Here is a 6,000-nt window from a genome sequence, read left to right on the forward strand (position 1 = left end):
CATCTGTGATGCATTTTTTAAAAAAAGATTTATTTTATGTATATAAGCATACCATCACTGTCTTCATGCACACCAGAAGAGGGCATCACATCCCATTTCAGATGGTTGTGAGCCTCATGTGGTTGCTGAGAATTGAACTCAGGACCTCTGGAAGAAGAGACAGTGCTCTTAACCACTGAGCCGTCTCTCCAGCTCCCTTGTGATGGATTTTATGGGGAAACTAACCAAAAAGAGAAGCTGAACTGTGGCGGCACCATCCTGCATGTCAGGGTCTCAGAATGGATGAAACTTTAAAAGCGTTCCATTTGTGGAGCTGCTGCCCTCCGTCTTTTTCTGCTTTCGGGTCTGTTGAAGTAGGAGTAAAGAACTGCTTCCTGTTCATGCTGGCACAGAGCTACCACAGTCCTGCCTTCACCACTGTGGACTTTGTTGCCTAGAACCCAGAGCCAAGACAAATTCATCAGCCCCTTTAAGTTGTTTGTTACCAGATATTCAGTCACAGCAGCAACATAACTCACCAATGCTCTGATAATGATGGTAGAGAAGCCTGGTTCTGTAACAGATCGGCGCAAGATTTACTCAAAATTGCAACATAGTAGGCTCCTAGCAGGATACATTTCCCACCCCAAGGAACCTATAGTGAAAACGAGATCAAGGAGCTTTGTACTGCAAGGACGCCTACACCTGCTGTCCGCCGGGAGCTGCAGCATCCTTCCTCATTTGTGGCACATGTCACTAGGCTGGGAGTGGGACAGGCCACCCAGGTATCCATGCCCGCTGAACCCCAAAGGGCCAGAGGTCTGCTTTCCCTGGATAAAGTAATGCAGTGGGCAGATGTTTGTTTTGTGAATTGTTTTTTAAGGAGTTGGTTTTCTCAGAGTCCGGGATTGTAGATTTTTTCTGGCCAAGTGTGATAGGTAGTTATTTTGAGTTATTAAATATTCATTATTAAATATTTAATATTTACCAGGGTTGTTTCTTTCATACAAACTAATTATGCACAGACCTTTTATTGCCAGGAACTATATGCTGGTAAAACTAATTAGCATCACAATAACTGCCCCTCATGTAAGTAGGGCCATGAAAGATCAGGATAAATATTTAATTTGAATGCTGTTTGTGGGTTCTCCCTGATTATGCAGTGAGCTCAGCCCAGGGGCCTCAGCAGCTCCTCACAAAGAATAAGTGGCAAAGACCCATCACAAGGGCAGGCTGTGAGGTGGCAAGGCACTTTCGGTGGCATATGTATGAGCTGAATTATGTTCATCTAAGTCCTAACACCTGATACACACACTGCACAATCAGATGTCCACACTGGAGGAGGAGATGGATGGATGAAGGGATGGAAGGGAGGGCTCAGAAGCCACACAACCGCCTGAGGCCAGTGAGAGGCAAGCACAGAAAGAGGTTGACTGGCCCACACAGGAGTCACCCCTGAGGTTGCATCGCTCCGGCCTTTGCTTCCGGAGTTGTTCCGCTCTTAGAGTCCTCTGTTCATACTCTGGTCCTGGGATGCTTTGTGTAGCACCCGCAGTCCACAAGGCTGCTGAGTGGAAACCCAGGCTTTGTCTGGATTAATTCCTTGAGCCCTTTGGCGCCTCCTCGCTCCCTCATTAAACCCCAGGACTGAGCCTGCCAAGGGGGCTGCGGTGACCTCCTCATCCCTCAAGCCCTTCCTCTTTCACCTGAACTGTAAACACAGACATTAAACAACAAGCACATTCAGTGTGACGAAGACTCTAAGATTTATGAGCGTATTAGGGCTTTACAACCGGTTCTAAGAGAAGTAAAGAATAAACGACAGAAGAAAACCTTCTACAAATGTTTGACCTGAGTTCTGATGCCTTGAAATAAGACAAAGGAGAAAGAAAGGGAAGGGAGGATAAAGGGAGATGCTGACACACAAAGATGCGTGCATTTATCTACTCCCTCGGCAAGCATATTGTTGGCACGTACTTTTGACCAGACACTGAAAGATACTGAAAGGAGAGAGAGAGAGAAAACAAAATCTAAGTTAGGTCTGATTTGTTTTTTATCTCTTTCATCCCTCAGTGTTTTGATAGCTTCTGCACCACAGCAAAGCCCAGGAGACACTAAGATGACTCTGTGCTTGTGGGTCTCTAGGTATCCTGACATGGGTCCACTCCACATACCCACCCTCAAAATAAAAAGCAAACAAGAGGACCGGGGTGAGGCTTGGTGGGAGAGTGCTTGCCTTGCATTTACAAGGCCCTGGGTTCAATTCCCAGTACAAATAAATAAACAATGGACAGGCCACACCATAGGGCTCTGAGCTTGAAACCTGTAGAGTAGATTTTAGGTGGTGTTCTCAGAACACTAACAGTGTGTGCGGGTAGTAATCACCTATGCTAATCCACTGCATTGGGGCATCGCACAATATGCTTATGTTGAAGCTGCTTGTTGTTTTCTATAATAATATGCATTTGATACAAAATAAATAAATGGCGGCAAAGACCTCCTATGTGATTGTGGGTGGGTCTGTCCTACGTAGCTGGTGTTTTGGGATAAGAGGCAGGTTGATTTTTTTTTTGTTGCTGTTGCTGTTGTTGTTGTTTTTGAAAATGACTGTAATTTCAATAAATCTCCAAAATGCCATCTTACAGCCAATGAGCCCCTCTGGTGACAGATGACAGACTCCACGGGCTGGCAGAGGCTCCAAACCACTTAGGCAGGTTGTTGTCTGCTCCCTTCAGAGGCTCCAGTGCCCTGATTTCTAACTGTCTTGGCCCAGAGTGTAATGTTTTTGTCTCCATCCAGGCTGTAAGCAATGTAAAAAGAGTAGAAAATGCCAGAATGCGTTGGTGACAGCAGAGGCAGTAGCAAAAATAGAAAAATCCATTCAAAGCATGTGGGTCACCAGTCCCAGCCTTCCCAAAGTAGAGCAGGCGGAAGGGAGAGACTCAGATAAAGACCGGGCCTCCCCTAGGGCGACAGGCAGGGCATCAATGCCATCTTGCCCCAGCCTGGCAAGCATTGTGCCATCCTAGGACAACTGGGTTCATTGTGTTCCTATCTGTTCCTGCTGTGCCCTCTCTAAGCCCAGGGACACTCGAAGAGCACAGGGATCATATCTCCTCTTCACACCTGAGCCTAGAGGAGAAAGAACTGAGACCACACACGGCAATGCCAGCCCAGAAAGGACTTCAGATTCCCCGTCCCTTCCAAATCTAAGGGCAGAGATAGCTGGCTTTGTCTCTTTGCTCCATCCAAGGAGCCTGTGTTACTCCCAGGCTGAGTCCTGAGCAGAAGTGGGGCTTGCCTGGTCTATTTGTGACAGGCTCAAGTGATGCTTGGCCTTGCAAAACCAAGAGGCACAGAATTCAAGCTGATGGCCAGCATCTCATTAGGGGAAACCCCCTCTCTGTCATCACAGAGAAGCCTCTGCAAATGCAGCACAAACCAAAGCCAATGTAGACCACGAGCTGTGCCTTGAATTCATGTGCCTTGAAACTGGGGGTGAATTCAGCAAGGTGCCAAAGAAAGGGGAGGCAGCACACAGGGCCCTCTGGTTGTTGATTCAAATCCAGCTCCCTTCTCAGGGCTGCTGCTGTTCACGTCCCTGCCTCACCACGATGTAAAACTAACTTCCAGAACAATGGAGTGCTTCACTTTCCTTTCTCTTCCATCTCCAGGTTCAGCAGCTGCTTTTCCACATCCTGTCTGTGGCACAGGAAAAGGAAGAGAGAAGGAGACTTGCGTGTTTTGGTCACCTGTTCTGTGCTGCACACACCACCCCAGGGCATCACCAAGGCCTGAAAGGTTAGTGCTGTCACCGCACTCAAGAGCAGCTCAGCCACCAAAGCTGTTTGAAGGTGGGCCTTGCTAAGCGTGAGCTGTTGCAGCCAACGCTGTCCAACACAAAGAACCTTCAGTAGGGACGGAAGAGTCCACACAAACAAATTCCAGCACCTACACCCCGGAGTTGCCAGGACAAGTCCACTCACATTCTCCAGAAAACCAAAACCTTGCTGGAAGGCCTGAGTGGGGAAGGGAAGAAGAATTGAGGGAACCTCACAAGTAAAGAATTTCTGGGGTCGGAGGAGACAGGCATGGAGAGATCACCGTGGACCCAGCCAGCAGTAACCATTTTCACATCACACACACTCCCCCACCCCCTACAGAAGCAGAGTAGTGATTGGCAGATGCAATCTTAGGAGCAGCAGGCCTGGCTGGCTGGGCACATCTCCCACAGAGGCACACAGGACGCTTACCTGTGCAGCTCTTCTGCAAAGCAAATCACAGACCTCCACACAGCAAAGCCTCAGAGGGATTTTGATCCTCTCCAATTTTTCCAGGACAGTCATATCCATCTGCCTGTGGGGGAAAACTCACCTCAGTAAGTAAGAAGGGACAGAGTCCCTGAGATTTTCAACCCCAGGGAAGGTACTTCTGTGGCATTGGAGCAAAACATACATGTAACTGTCATACATGTGATAGGTATAGCAAAGAGCTGGCATGCTAATTAGCTCACACTCATATTTTACCAAGAAGATTCCAGAAACTGTCACATTGGGATTTGTGTGGGGCACAGACATATCATATCTATGAGGGTTCCATGTTGACACAGATATTTCATGTGGATTTAGTACTTTCCCTATGCCCTACCATGCTTTGGGTTTGATACTGCTTTGAAAACAGGGTATTATTCCAATATTAGCATTGTACTAAACTCTGTAGTATGATAAAAATTTCCAAGACCATTAGCTGTGCGCCTTGACTGGGCTCTTTCTTTCTGTTTAGAAACAAGATCTGAGAAGCTACCATGGGACCAAAGGATATGTTTATCTGATATCAAAAGGTTTGGTTGATTTGGAGACCCCTACATGGGTGAGACATTTTTTGCAGAACTCTCATCTGCACAGACTATTATGATTTTCAATATTCTGATAGCAGAAGAACAAATGAAATAATTGAGTATTGCTTCTTTTAAATCCTAGCCTGGAGTATGTCACCTATTGCATGTTCATCTCCAGGTCTCTGTGCTCCTACTTACTCACTCTGAGGTGCTCCTGTTCACCTACCCTCATGTGCTCCTGCTCGCCCACCCTAAGTACACAGAGATATTGTTTAAACAAAAGACCTGGCTTTTTCGTAACTGGCATGGGCTTTACCTGCTGTATAGCTAGTCTCTCAGGACTCCAACAAGCCTCCAAGGTGGACAGCACCTTCCGATCATCCATGCCCTGTGATATATCTTCATTTGTAGCTAAGTAGCAGAGCCAGTTCCTCCAATCCCCCAGGGTATGGATTATTTACTTCTAAGTCTGAGCACAAAGAATAACATGGATGAATGGATGGACAGATGGATGAGCAGATGGAAGGACAGACACCAATGGATGGACAGATAATGAAAGGATGGATGCATGGAAGATGGATGGGTGCAGGGGTGGATGGATGATGGACAGACAGGTACACAGATGGACAGATGCACATGATGAATGAAGAGAGCAGAAGTCCCACATGAAAATGGTGAGAAATCCTTCTGGGGGTCCCCTGAACAAGAGATTCCAGGCTCAGAGTCCGCAGCTGAAGATGTGGGTGGGACAGAATTCCCTAGGGTGTTCACAGAGTTGTTGGTAACGTGGTTGTTCCTACTGCTGACACCGTTCTAACCTTTTAAGCTCAATTAGGTGAGGCCATCACTCAGGAGCTATCACTCATACATAGCATCACTCACAGGGACCTTTCTCTGTGACGTATAAATACACAACCTTAAGGCTAAGGAGATGGTCCGGTTGGTAAGACATAGAATAGCCAGTTGTCTGTAATTCCAGCCCCTGGAAAGGGAAACAGGGGAATTCCTAAAGCTATCCTAGCCAAGTTGTTGAGTTCTCAGATTCAGTGAAAGACTATCACAAAAAAATAAAGTGGAGAGATGTTAAAATACATACTCACCATTGACTTTTGGTCACACATGCACACAAAGACACACGGAGTGGGGGGGGGAGGGAGAGGGAGGGAAAGAGGGAGAGGGAGGGA

The 6,000-nt window shown here is 47.0% G+C and overlaps 1 pseudogene; it reads right to left on the reverse strand.

Annotated features, from left to right (window-relative positions):
* Window positions 1-6,000, reverse strand: part of LOC114620254 — a 47,452-nt pseudogene that overhangs the window by 21,101 nt on the left and 20,351 nt on the right.

The sequence above is a fragment of the Grammomys surdaster genome, unplaced genomic scaffold (genome assembly GCF_004785775.1).
Source record: "Grammomys surdaster isolate TR1022 unplaced genomic scaffold, NIH_TR_1.0 167, whole genome shotgun sequence".
NCBI classification, from domain to species: domain Eukaryota; kingdom Metazoa; phylum Chordata; class Mammalia; order Rodentia; family Muridae; genus Grammomys; species Grammomys surdaster.